Here is a 13,741-nt window from a genome sequence, read left to right as displayed (position 1 = left end):
GAAATCATTGTGTACCTACTAAAACAAAAGCCCCAGGCCACACTACATGAGAGCCACAGAGATGGAGCCATTGCTTATTAATACACCAGTGGATTCAGCCAACATATGTTGAGCACCTGCCATGTGCCAAGCACTATTCTGAACACTCCGGTGACGTAAGCTGCATCTTACTAAAGGGTTTGCAAAAAAGGTTGGGGAGAAGAGACACAGGCAACTAGACAAATAGTAATTAAAGATGAAAGTGCTTGCTTAGGGAAAGAGTTGGTTGGCTTCCTGGTTCTAAGACGATGGATCCGTGGTCTCTGCCCTCAAAACGCTCACAACCTTTTTGAGTAGACAAGACACACAAATCACCAAGAGAAGAGTTCAGAGATAAAAGTAAGTAGCGTTGATGATTGTGGGAAGGTCGTAAATGAATTGCCAGTGGAGGAATTTGAACAAAACACAACCTTTCTGGAATGGTTAGCAGAACTTGCCTAGCTGGGAAGGTCTTGAGCAGGCTTCCATGCCCAAGCTGGTAAAGCTGTGGCTGAGATCCATAGTTAGATACTGTTTTCTTGAGTTTAAAATGAAAAAATTAAATAAATAAAATGAAAGATGTTGTCGCCCTTCCCTCCCTGTCCTTCCTCCCCTAGTCTCTCTCTTCTAGATACCCTGTTCCATAGATCCCCGTGTCTGATGGAAATTGAGGCAGGGAGAAATTGTGAGGACACGTCCCTTTTGCCCCGCTTGCCCCTTCCCCAGATCACTCCTGACCCCAGTGTAAGGAGACAATATTGAAAATAGTTCAAAATAATCCCGCTAAAAACATGAATCAAAAAGTCGCGGCTCCTGGACATGTTTTTAAAATTGCTTAGTTGCATGCAAGTCCCTTTAGTGCTCGGAGGACTTTAATAAAATTGATTTTCTGAGTATAGCCTTTTAGCAGCTACTGTATAAGCTTGAAATATGAACCCTTCATTGTTGAAAGTGTTTCATTTTTGCCCTGTTGCTAATGATGAAGGGAAAGTATGGGTTTGGAATTCCGCGTGGCTGACATTCTCATAATTAAATAGTATTAATAATAAAGCTTTGCAGATTTTAAACAAACTGGCACAGAAGTGGCACAGTTTGCCATATTTCATTTAGAGACCACAGCAATTAGCCCTTAATGAATAGTACACAGCGGCATAGAAGGGAGTTATTTCTACACGTCGTTTATTTGCCAAATCACAAAAGGCAACATTTTCATTCTGCTGATTGAAAATGATTCCCGGGATTTCTTCTGAAGGCCTCTTAAGTAATTGCTTTGTGAAACCTGGAAATAAATAAATAAAACTACAGAGAGGAACATTAATTGCTTTTAATATCTGCAGTCTAATTTCAGCAAAGCTTAGCACACCAATAGCTCCTGGATATCAAGCCATACAACAATGGACTAAAAATAGAAGGCTCATCATGGATGATATATTTAGAGCTGATGTTTTTCGTTTATAATTTTAGGAGTGATCTGTTCCCAGGCCCTGTTACTCCTCCCTGCGAACTGACACTGGGGGGTGTTTTTAGAAGAGGACTTGTGGGTGGGGCGACTAGGGAGTTGTTGCCAAAGGAAAATGATAACGCTTGTCCCGGAGGAGAGACACGAGAAAGAGCCATCCAACTGTCAAGGTTGTGAGCGACAGAGAGATGATTATCCTCCTATGGTCTTCCTCAAAGCTTTGGAACAGAAGAATAAATCAGTTCTTAAAAGGTAGGTGGGTCCTAGAACAAGTTTTACACACTTGAAAATATTACTTCTTCCTTACCTTTGGGGCTCAATTTTCTTGGCTGCAAGTTACGCAGAGGAAGGGAAGGGCAAGATAAATTGATTCAGCTAGACAACGTCTAAGATCACCCGGGCGCTGGGGCAAGCAGACAGTCCGGCTTCCACATGGCATCTGCTGAATCGGAGTTTCCAAGGACACCCCTTGGGGAAGTGTGGTGGACGACCCTGAGTACCTGGTAAGTTTGGTCAGCAGGTGCTCAGGCCTCAGGCTGAGGGTTGGCCATGGCCCAGTGCGTCGTGGGGGAGGGCAGGGGCTGCCTTGCTGGGACGCTGGAGGAAATCACGGGTCCCAGCCTGCAAAGCCCTTCCAGCCAGTCTACAATGTCCCCCCCACCTCACCCCAGGGCACGGCTTACCCTTCAGTGTGACCTCAGAATGAGCAAGCGGTTGTGTGGAAAGAAATCTCCAGGCCCAAGAAGGAGTCGCTTCTGCCCAGGGGCCGCAGCAGCGACCCGAGGCTTACACAGCCTGCACGTCCCCGTGAGTGTTCCACTTGACCGGAAACACGGCAGATCCAGTCAGCCAGCCCCCCGACGCCAAACCAGCTCTGCGCTCTGTGCTTAACTTTGTTTGTCCCTCGTTCATTTTCTGTCCTTCTCTTCGTTCTTTACTCTTGATCCTACCCGGGCTTCCTGCTTTCCGCTCTGCTTGGCAGTTCACCCAAACCCTCGGGAGCCGAGACTGCCCAGTTCATGTTAAATAAAGTCTGTTTGTATCACCCAAATTGTGTTCTTTAATCATCTCTAACAGTTGTAAGGAGCAGGATTAAGGGGAAGGAAGTTCTAACAAGGACTGGATGGGAGGTCAGCTGAGAACGGGGGAGGCAGGAGCCCCCATGAGGGGAGAGATGCTCCGTAGGGTGTGGTGGGCGATGGTGTGAAGACAGATGAGCAGACAATTAGACTATGGTGATCTCACTCCCTTGTGTGGCAACATGCTTGGGGGTCTTCCCCTCTCAGGGCCACAGATTCCCTGGCTACAGAATGAAATGGGTGAACCAGACACCAAGGACCCCTTCAGATCCTGACACTACATCTCATAATGCTTGGCAGCTTGGCTGAGGGCTGGTCCTGACCTCTGCTTGGATAGTCCAGCCTCATTTTGCCTTGCGCTGAGGGCCTCTGGGTAAAGTGCTTTGGTTTGGTCTTCTAGTGAATTCCAGATGAGTGTAACAGAAACAAGCCAAATCTAGGTGGCCAGTGCTCAATCCACTTCCAGGTGTTTTAAGAATTAGACAGTCTTAAATAGGGTAGTTTGGGGTGTTTTTTTTTTCTTTAATATCCTAGTCTTTCTTTTTTTTTTTTTTTTAAGATTTTTATTTATTTGACAGAGAGTGAGAGCACAAGCAAAGGGAGAAGCAGAGAGATAGGGAGAAGCAAGCTCCCTGCTGAGCAGAGAGCCCAGATGCAGGCTCAATCCCAGGACCCGGGGAACAGGATCCAAGCGGAAGGCAGAGGGCAGATACTTAACCGAGTGAGCCACCCAGGCGCCCCTCCTGGTCTTTCTTAAATGAAGAAAAATTAAGAACAACCCAAAATAAATACCTGTCATCAGACAGATAGCAATCTGCTCTTAAACATTTTCATCTTTTATTACCATTTCACCTTCCCTCCCAAGCCCTCCTGCAAGCTCACTGGTAGGACGTGGTCCCTATAACCATGAGCACCAGCACGGAGCACCTTATTGGCATACAGCAGGTGCTCAATTTGTGTCCGGTGAACTAACTGACGTCTTCATAATTTATTTAATGTTTCATTGTGCTATTTCCCATGTATTTTGTCCTCCAGTCTTTATCATTGTTCTTTGAGGTAGGTGGGTAGGTGTGAAGTGGTATCTCACTGTGGTTTTAATTTGCATTTCCCCCGCACAACAAGAGGTGTGGAGCATCTTTCCATGTGCTTGTTTGGGCCTCTCTATATCTTCTTCAGAGAAATATCTCTTCAAGTCCTTTGTGCATTTTTTAATTGGTTGTTTGGGTTTCTGTTGTTGAGTTGTGGGAGTTCTTTATACTTTCTGGATATTAATCCCTTATTAGACATACGATTGCAGTCGCATTCTGAGGGGTGCCTGTTCACTCTGGTGATTGTGTCTTTTGATGCAAAGAAGCTTTTAAGTTTGATGGTCCAATTTATTTTTTTCCTTTTGCTGCCTGTGCTTTTGGTGTAATATCCAAGAAATTTTTGCACCTGTGATTTCGATGTAGCCAAATTTGGGAACTATCAATCTGGCCCATAGGCTAAACTTTTTTTTTTTTTTTTTAAATAGTGCAACTAACCCTTTCACCTTTTGCTCTTTTTGTTTTTCCAGATAAAAACTCAAGTCAGAAAACCTATCTGTAAAAGAAAAAACTTCTTGGATGGCTAGTTCTCCCCCAAATGAGTGACTGACCCCTGGCCCACCAATGTCCCTCGGCGATAACTCCTGAACAACCTCCACAGGCTTAACAAACATTGCTCTAGTGATCTATCCCCACACCTCTTTAAAAGGGGACCTGAGTCTTAAAAAAGGAAAATGGGTTTCTAGAAATAGTCTTAGCCCTCTGTTGGGAGGCAGCTGAGAGCATCTGTGGGGACAGCCAGAAGCCATGAGAACCCCTTGATTCCCCACTGATCAAGACGACCAGTTGGTGTCAAGATCAGTGAAGAAGATAATTCTGTGCCTATGGAGAGCTTTGGAATAAAAGCACAATGCTAAGGTAAAATGAGATAAGTTTTCTATCAAAGAAAATACCACTCAAGTTTAGGTAGGTAATTAATTAATTCACAAGTAGATCCAGAGTGGGAGCGATTACTGAACAATGGTTAATGATAAAGAATAAACCCTAAGGTAAGCGATGATCAAGAAGATGAAACAGTTTTAGTTTGGAATCCTATTACAATTCTATTTCAATATAAATAAGCTGACACCAGAAGCAAACGATTAACCCCAAAGCCGCTGGCTGTTCATTAGCTAAGGAATAATTTTACATTTCATTATTATTCATGCTGACTAAATTTCCATTAAAACCAATTTAGTAAACTGGCCTGCTGATGGGTTTGAAATTAAAAGGAGAGAGAGAAGGCAGGGAAGGGACAAAACACGAAGCCGTCATCTGAGCATCTAGGGATGGGAAAGTCATGGGGGGCAGATTGCCACTTTAATTAAAGATAATGTCTCAATTCACTTTCAAAATGAGTCTCCGGAAAGTGCCTGGGAAATTTTCCCTGGCCAGAGCGTCTGGCTCATTCACGGAGGGGCTATTTCTGTTGCCGGGATGTCTGATTGAAAGGAGGAACGGCCGGTTCCCAGCGCAGCCAGCTCGCCGTCCTGGCCGTCTGCTGAGCAGTCCCGGCGGGGAGAAAGGGCTTTGGGGCGAGCTCCTCAAATAGCTCTGCTAGAGCCTGGGAAGGGGGGTCCAGGCTGCATTCTTTGGGCCATTACGCAGGCTTAAGGGCTTTTATTAAACATAGAAATGTGACCAAACTACCAAAGACTGGCTTAGCTCACACTTCGGGTGCACTCGCTTTGGCAGAGCCCTGAACTAGGTACTTTCACGAAGTAGCTCATTTAATGCTTTTAACCTCTCTACTGGGGTAGATTCTAACACTTGTCCCCATTTTGCAAATGGGAACGGCTGAGACCCGGGGGGTGAGTAATGCTATTGCTCAGCCAAGATGGCACAGAGGCTGGAGTTCAAACCTGGGCCATTCGCCCCTAGACCTGCGTCCTTCACCGCTACGCTGCGCTGCCTCTGGACAAAATAATGAAACAACTCTGTGTCTTTTAAGTACATCCATCAACAGGCCACAAGGTACGTGGTGAGTCGTCAGTGGGAGCCAATGGGCAAAGGTGAGTGGAGGACGAGCTGTGGGGGATTTTGATTGCCAGGCCAAGGGGTTTGAACTTGACTCTTTGCAGGGGGTGCTCCCCAGAATGCAGTGGCCAGTCCACTGGGGGTCCGAGAACAGAGTTTAAAACAATATTTAGCAATTACATTTTTTTTAAGATTTTATGTATTTATTCATGAGAGACAAAGAGAGAGAGAGAGAGGCAGAGACACAGGCAGAGGGAGAAGCAGGGAGTCGGACATGGGAGTCTATCCCTGGTCTCCAGGATCAGGCCCTGGGCTGAAGGCGGCGCTAAACCGCTGGGCCACCCAGGCTGCCCTACATTTTTTTTTAAGATGATAAGAAATAAGGGACTCCTGGGGGTCTCATTCTGTTGAGTACCCAGCTCTTGATCTCAGCTCCGGTCTTGATCTCACAGTTGTGAGTTGGGCCTGGCACTGGGCATGGAGCCTACTGAAAAAAAAAAAAAAAAGGAAATAAATTTAGGTTGCCTATAAAATTGGGTGAAAAAGACCAGCCTGATTTAAGAAAAAAAAAAAAAAACGCAAATTTATTTAACACTTCACATGTACTCTTCCTATGTATCAATCAGGCTTTTCATTTCCAAGTGCTTTACGTTTTAACTCTTAATTTTTGTGATGTATATGGCAGGCATTATTGTTCATTTCACTACAAATGAGGAAACCGAGGCAAACAGAAGGTTGTTTATCCTAGATCTCATAGCCAGCAGATGGCAGAGCAGGGATTTGAACCCAGGTGTTTGTCTGCAGACTCTGTGCTTTTTGCAATTATTCTTGGTGATTAAGAGTATAGGAGGATAGGGTGTAAAAATCATGAAGGCAACTATCTGATGTTGAGCATCTGCTCCAGGTGATGTACTCGGAAATGTACTCTTCCTGAGGACTGCCAGGAGAGGTTGCTCAGAAGCTGGCTCACGCCTACGGGAGAGGCACTGGAAGCAAACCTGTGGTTCTTAGCCAACAGGGCAGTATTCCCGGCACATTTCAAGGATCAGGTGTCCACATCAGAAACCAACCCAGCTCTAGGAGCCCAAAATCACTTTGTGGGGGGAAATGGAGCTTTTTCTTTCACGTGCCTGGATCAGGACAGCACCTGCTCTGGAAGCCAGAGGCCTCAGGGACTACAGAGCCCAGCTGCTTTGGAATGCAACAGAAGAAAGAGCAAGAATCTGGCTTTGGGTGACTCCAATGCAGGAAGTATTATGTACCCACAAGAGAAATAGCCATGCATTCTCTCCTGGCCTACAGGAGTTCTCAAAGGCTAGTTCCTTAGGAAGTCTTGAGCAGGACTCATGTTGGCTTTCTGCTTCCCATCGGTGGACAAGGTGGACATGGAAACTCTATGGTTGGTGAGTTCCCTACTTGGATCACCCCCCACCAAGGATCCCCATTACCACCTGGACCTGCCTGCCCTCCTCTAAGCCCGGACGAGTTAGAGACCGTGTCCTGTGCACCTTCTCAGTCCTGCGTGGTCACTTAGGCATCAGATGCCTGATCCAGAAGAGCAGGGTAGTCACCCAGCCTGGCTCTGCCACCACCTGCTCTTCCTCCATCTAACTCCATCTTCCTCATCTAACCCTGGGCAAGCCCTGTAACCACAGTGCCCATTCTCTTCATTGGAAAAGGGTACTGATGGCAGATCTACTACTTCATGTGGCTGTGTTGTGAGGGTTGCCTAGATAATGTATCTGAAATGTTTAACGCGGTGCTGGGCACATATTAATGCTAGATAAATAATGGCCATGACTCCCAATAATAGTAATGCAAGTGTCAAGTTTGATGGCCAAGATCTGGGGTTTGGAAACATGCAAGGCTCATTTACAAGCTTTGTGTAAATGCCTATGCTGGGTTCTCCACCAAGGATCCACCTTAACCTCCCAGACCTGACGCCTTCTTCCTTTTAATAGATCTGCTTTCCCCCCAGGCCTGGGCAAGCCCTCATTTCTCTACCTAATGGGAGAAGCGATTCTTTGCCAGAAAAGGGGGAGACATCCTTAGAAAGGCCTCTAAAAGGCTGCCATTTATGGTGCAGAGAGAAGACCATAGCTACTCTTTCAATGACACATGGACAAAAGCTCTTGTTGTGGACACAAATAAGAAAAGTTGAACCCTTTGCCCGGTGTAATTCACTTCATTTATTGACCAGGGTTCTCTCCCCCAATCCCCGGTTCCTTTGCATTTGTCAGCGGTTCAGAGACCCCTGGCATTCAGCATGATTTGTAATGTAAATTATATAATTGTACTTTCACATATTTTAACATCAAATGAAATGATTGACTACAGAATAGGAGCTGTCTACAGGTGGGGGTCAATTACCATCTGAATAATCACAGTGCCACACAAGAATAGCATAGCCGCTGAGCGTGACATATTTTTATCTCTATGCATTTCAATGAAGTCAGGCTGGTACATAAAAGGTTATCACCTAGGAAACATATTTTCCTAAGCACAAGTTAAACATGCAAGTGAGATCAGCAAAGATATTCAATTTAGCCAGTCAACCCTAACCTATTAATATTTTAACAAAATCCAGTGAGGATAATTTTTTTCTTTGATCCCATTTCATGTGAGCAGCCGGGAAAGGGAAGAAAAATTAAAAACAAAATAGTCAAGCATACAGAATGAGGTTATGCATTAAGTGGGCTATTTAATGTTTCTGGCATTTCATAGCCCAGGGGAAAGTGTGGATGGATTTAACAATCAAGAGCTGTGTTCCCTTGGCCACAAAGTTCGAGAAACATAAAATAATCTATACTTCCAAGCTGACAAATCGTACCTGACACCCAGCTTCATCTCACCGGGACTCAGGAGATCAGCGTTAATCATATGTTACAGGGAGTAAAAAGAAAAGTAAATCACACCAGGCTGAAAAGTGAGATGGAAGGTCTTCGGGCAAGGATTTTAATCAATAATATGTGCGATGATCACCAGAAGCTATTGTTTTAATCTTCCAATATGAAAAGAAACGAATGCAAAACACAAAGCTACCAAGAACCAGCCCCACTTCCATGATGCCATGTAAGAACCAAAACCAGTCTGGCGGCTCAGCTTCCCATTTTGACTCATGACACACACAATTTCTTTCTAATGGGATAAAGTCAAGCCCATCCTTTAAGTTGCCTATTTCTGGAGCCTCAGCTGCTGCCCAGGCCCTGGCTTCTAGGCTTGCTCGGTTTTTCTCATGCACTCTATGTCCACCGGTTTCGTGTGTCTGGCGTCCATTCGTACTTCTTCTGAGGGCATCTCCATTATCCTTGAGCACCTCCCCTCCCTGGCTTTCAGCCCCTGTGGTTTGGGTTCTGTTGGCTTCACCTCTGGCTCTGGGGAAGGGCATGTCTCCATCCTGGCATCACAGAGATGAATTAGTTCAGGCATGGGTGTGTGATTCATTAGAAATCCATGAATTGCAACCTTGAGAGTCCTTGGTCATACTGTCATGAAAAAAGTTTGCTAAGGATAGAACTGTGTGCCCCCCAGCCCCCAAATTCATATTTTGAAGTCCTAACTGCCAGTACTCCTCAGAATGTGCCCTTATTTGGGCCTAGGGTTGCTGCAGATGGGATTAGTTAAGATGAGGTCATATTGGAGTAAGGTGGACTCTAATCCATTATGGTGGACCCCTAATCCAATATGGCTGGCATCCTCATACAAAGAGGAAATTTGGACACAAACAGATATGGATAGAGAGAACCCTAAATGAAGACATTAGAATGATGGTTCTGTGAGTCAACAAACACCAGAGATTGCCAGCAAATCATCAGAACCTCAGTGAGAACCTGGAACCAATTCTTCCTCATGGCCCTCAGGAGGAACTGAAGGGGTTCAGAAAGAGCATCTCCAAGATGTGCCACTTTGGCATGGGGATTACTGAGAGCTGAAGTCAATCAAGGCCCAAGAGACTAAGTGAGAGCTTTTACCCCGCCCCCTTAACTGCCTAAAAGATTTTACTAAAGGACCTGTTCCAGAAGGAGACTATCACCACAGATAACTACCAAAAATACAGTCTAAGTATGGGAAGCTGTGGGGAAGCCTGGCAAAGCCTGGGTCCCGTGGTCTCTACGTGGCATGGCAGACATTTGCTTACCAAACATTTACTCTTTCCATCTTCCTGTGAATTGTCTCCCTCCTCTTTGAAGTCCCAGACCCCAGTCCCCTTCTCCTTAGCCCAGAATGGCAATCTTAGCCTCAATTAGGCCTGAGGCTCTCATATTCTTCTGGGGCTCCCATAAATAGGTAATTAAATTAGTTTTTTCCCTGTTAATCTGTCTTATGTCAATTTAATTAATAGACCAGCCAAAAGAACCTAGAAGGGCTGGGGAAAAATTTTTCTACAGAACTAATCCAGGCAACATTTTGATCTCAGACTTCTGGATTCCAGAACCATAAGGCCATCAATTTCTGTTGTTTTAGCCACTCAGAGTATGGTACCTTGTATGGCAGCCCTAACAAACTCATCCAGAGGCCTGTTCTCTTTTATTCCCATGTATTGGGAACTCTGAAAATTTAGGTTTGGTATGTCCTGTGCTGAAAGTGATCTCCTAAAATTCATACATTAGAATCCTAACGCTCACAGATGGTGCTATTAGGAGGTGGGGCCTTCAGGAGGGACTTAAGCCATGTGGGTGGAGGCCTCGTGAACACGGTTAGTTTCGCATAAAAGGCAGTCCTGAGAGTTCCCCAGCCCCTTCAACCATGTGAAGACAAAATGAGAAGTCTACAACCTGGAAAACAGTGATCGCCCTACCATGCTGGCACTCTGATGTCAGACTTCCCACCTCCAGAATTGTGAAAAAATGAATTTCTGTTGTTTATAAAACTACTTGGTCTGTGGCATATTGTTACAGCAGGTCCAAGGGACTAGGACAGTGTGACTAGCATTTATCTTGCCTGGAAATGGAGCCAATAATTGGAAAAGCCGAGCCAGACTTACAGAGATATGTACCTCAGGTGAATGTTGCCTGAGCCCCTGGATCCATCCATACCTGAAGTTCAACTCCTGATTCTGTGGTTATGTGAACCATTAAATTCCCACTTTTATTTAAGCTGCTTAGAATTGCATTTTCATCACTTACAACCAAAGAGCCCTAAATGATTTATTCTTGAAAGCAGTCACTGTGATCTTAGGATGAATTAATAGGTGTGAAGTCTTTAGAACAAAGGACATAATCATGTTAATTAGACCACAGGAAGGTTGTATTCAGTTTGAGGCATCGTACTTTTAAGAGGGACGTGGATAAATGTGAGCAGAGCGATTGAGTGGTGAGAGAAATGGACAGTGAATCTCAGGAGGCATAAGGGATGCTTGTCCTAGACAAGAAAAGAGATTTATAGAAAACATGATAGATGGCCTCGAATATCCACAGGCCTGGCAATTAAAGGAAAGATTGAGATTTATTCATGTGTCCCCTAGGATAGAACTAGGAAACCACCGGAAGACAAATAAAATAGTGATTTTTCCAATGCTTCCAGCTATCGGAAAAGGAAATGAGATGCCCCTGAAAGCAGTGAGTGCCCTATCACAGGAAACATTCCAGCAGCAGAGGGGAATTCCAGCCCCTGCAGGTACCTATTGAATGGGAAGATTGGCTGGATGACCTTGAAGCCCTTCCAGCTCTGATTTTTAGTTCTATGATCCTACCACTAAAACCCAAGTGAACTTGGACATGTCCTTCCCCATTTTGGGATCTCCGTTTCCCTATCTATAAAATAAGGAAGTTGGACCCAGTGGTCTGCAAACATCCTCCTGACTGGAGCATGCCATGATATCAGGATTCCAAGTCAGTTCTTTCCACCTCAACTTCCATCCCGTCCCTGGGGAAGTCTTTGGGCTCACTCCTAACATGCAATGTCACACCACTAACCTTTGATTAAAGGAACAGCTGACACTGTCAGTGTGGAGCTATTGGTGGCAGGAGAACACAAAGCAGGGATCATTTCACATTCTTTTCCTCTTTGCTGTAATTAAATTACCCACTCCACAGCTGAGAATTGAAGGATAGTAGGAAACTTGTAATCAGTCTGGCTATAGATTTTTTTCCTACATGGCCCATATTAGTCACACAGAACACTTGAAATCAATGGGCCAGTGAAGCCACAAACTGGTTTGAAAGATCCTGGGACTTAGGAGCAGGAAGTGGGACGTTCAACTTATCTCATGGCTCTAGGTTGCACCTTCACATCTACTGTTACCCTTTGCAGCCCCTGGTCAGACTGCCAGACACCCAACTGCCAACTCAGCACAGCCTTCGGGTCTGATGTTGCAAAAGAGCCTGGAGATGTAAGAGAAAATATTCTAGTGTTGCCCAGCACGGATGTGGGCTGAGCCAACAGGGAAAAGAAATGTCTGTTTATAATCAAGAAAGAAATCAAGAGCTGATTATGGGAGAGCTTCTGTCCATTGTGCTGGAGAAGAAGCTCCGAGACGTGCTTGGTGAGTCAAATCCCAGCCATTTTGAAGAGACCCCATAGTGTGCTCCATGATTTTAACATCTGCTTATTGTCTTGGCTTAATTAAGCTCTTCCTTGATGCTGAATTATTTTTCGACTCAACGATCTTTTCTTGAACATAATGTTTAAAACAAACCCCCTGCCACATGAGCAGGAATGCAGTCTGTTAAGAACATCTATGAGTTGCCATTATTTTGAGAGCTTTGCCTACTTCTGTCAGTGAGCCCATTTCTCAGGCTGGGACGGGTTCTTGGAGACTGAGAAAGTCACAGTGATTTTTTTTCTCCACAAAGTTTCATTTGTCATGAAAATGAACCTTTCGATCTCAAATTCTGAGGGTCTTTCACCTTAAAAGACTTCGGGCAGAGGACCCACACATCAGAAAGACATGAACAGCCTGGAAAACAAGCCCTCCCCCACCCAGGATTTACAATCTCAATAGGATTCCCTCATGCCTGCATGAAGGGTCTTGAGCCCATGCATGCCTGATGTCACTGGCATCTCCCCACACCCTTGTTCGAGAAGGAGGGCTGGAATTATTCTCAGCTCCCCATGGGAATGGAGGGTGGGCAGGAGGGAGCCTGAGATTCGGAGAAGGCAAGTGTTTTGCCCAAGGTCACAGATCTGGTAACGCAAGGTCAGGGTTGGAAACCAGATGTCCTGATTCCATGTCCACCAGACTGGAAGCTTCTCAATATCATTCAAAGCAACCCGTATTTTAAGAGCATGCATTCCTGGGGAGCCTGGGTGGTTCAGTGGGTTAAATGTCTGCCTTCAGCTCAGATCATGATCCCAGGGTCTTGGGATCCAGCCCTGCATCTGGGGGGGGGGGGGGGCTCCGCACAGTGGGGAGCCTGCTTCTCTTCCTTCTGCCTGCTGCTGCTCTGCTCTGCCTACCTGTGTGCTCTCTCAAATAAATAAATAAAATCTTAAAAAAAAAAAAAAAAAAAGAGGGCAGCCCGGGTGGCTCGGCAGTTTAGCGCCGCCTTTGGCCCAGGGCCTGATCCTGGAGACCTGGGATCAAGTCCCACGTTGGGCTCCCTGCATGGAGCCTGCTTCTCCTTTGCCTGTGTCTCTGGCTCTCTCTTTATTTAAAGATTAAATAAAATCTTTAAAAAAAAAAAAAGAGAGAGAGAGCATACATTCTTGACTCTTTAGAAATCTGTTTGCTAATTCCTTACAACAGTGGTTCTTGAAGTTGTGGTCCCCAGACCAGCAGCATTGGCATCACCTCCAGAACTTGCCAGAAATGTGTTTCTCGGGCCCTCTCCTAGACTTCTGATCCCAAATCTCAAGGGGGCAGGGGAGCCAGAGACCTGTGTCCTCAGGCCGTCCAGGTGCTCCTGAAGCACTGTCAACATTCAGAATCTCTACCTTAGAAGGCGGTGGAGATGTGTGTGTTTACTTGAAGGGCTTCTTTGAAATCCAGGCAACTGAAAATGTAAACTCATCCCCTCTGAATTCCATTTGGTGAAGGCCAGAGCCCAAAGCCCTGAAAAGCTTGTTACGATTCAAAGCTGCCTTAGTTGGCTCTGAGAACACAGGAATAAAGACGCACTCACACTCACATGTAGGGCTGGTCGCGAATTCTCTGCCAGTCACTCATCAGTGGTGCAGGATTGAGCCCCACTCAGCCGCACGGC

The 13,741-nt window shown here is 45.5% G+C and overlaps 1 long non-coding RNA gene across 1 annotated transcript; it reads left to right on the top strand.

Moving 5' to 3' along the window:
- Positions 1–206: 206 nt before the first annotated feature.
- Positions 207–12,906, top strand: LOC144314356 (uncharacterized). Its single transcript, XR_013380188.1, has 7 exons — positions 207–378; positions 1,483–1,729; positions 1,814–1,980; positions 2,149–2,929; positions 4,112–5,632; positions 6,502–9,554; positions 11,850–12,906. It is a non-coding gene; the product is annotated as an uncharacterized LOC144314356 (long non-coding RNA).
- Positions 12,907–13,741: the final 835 nt, after the last annotated feature.

This window comes from Canis aureus, chromosome 5 (assembly GCF_053574225.1).
Source record: "Canis aureus isolate CA01 chromosome 5, VMU_Caureus_v.1.0, whole genome shotgun sequence".
Classification (NCBI taxonomy): Eukaryota; Metazoa; Chordata; class Mammalia; order Carnivora; family Canidae; genus Canis; species Canis aureus.
Note: the sequence above shows the minus strand (reverse complement) of the source record. Positions and strands in the feature narration are given on the sequence as shown.